We start from the raw sequence: 563 nt of genomic DNA on the forward strand, positions 1-563 counted from the left end.
CAGAGTGGCCGGATATGGAGTGGGGTCGAACGGCATGGATACTTGTATAGGGAAGGAGGCGGTGGGTGTGGGTGAAGTGAGATCCCGTCTCTATGTATGGCGCCCGAAAGTCCTCTACGGTCATTTAAACCCGTTCAGTCTATTCACTTGTGGACTTCCTTTCCATCTGTTTAAGTCTCGCTTATTTCGACAATTGTCTTTGTGTAAGTGTGTGCGCGTGCAGATGCCTGAATGATCGTGTTTGTGGATACATATGTATGTATGTATGTATGTATATATATATATATATATATATATATATATATATATATATATATATATATATATAGATAGATAGATAGATAGATAGATAGATAGATAGATAGATAGATAGATAGATAGATAGATAGATAGATAGATATAGATATATATATATACACATATACATATATATATATATACACACACATACACACATATACATACATATACACATATACATATATATAAAGAGAGAGAGAGAGAGAGGAGGGACTGAGGGAAGAGAGGGAGAGAGAAATAAGTAGATGGATATTTGCATCTCC

This window comes from Octopus sinensis, unplaced genomic scaffold (genome assembly GCF_006345805.1).
Source record: "Octopus sinensis unplaced genomic scaffold, ASM634580v1 Contig10285, whole genome shotgun sequence".
Classification (NCBI taxonomy): domain Eukaryota; kingdom Metazoa; phylum Mollusca; class Cephalopoda; order Octopoda; family Octopodidae; genus Octopus; species Octopus sinensis.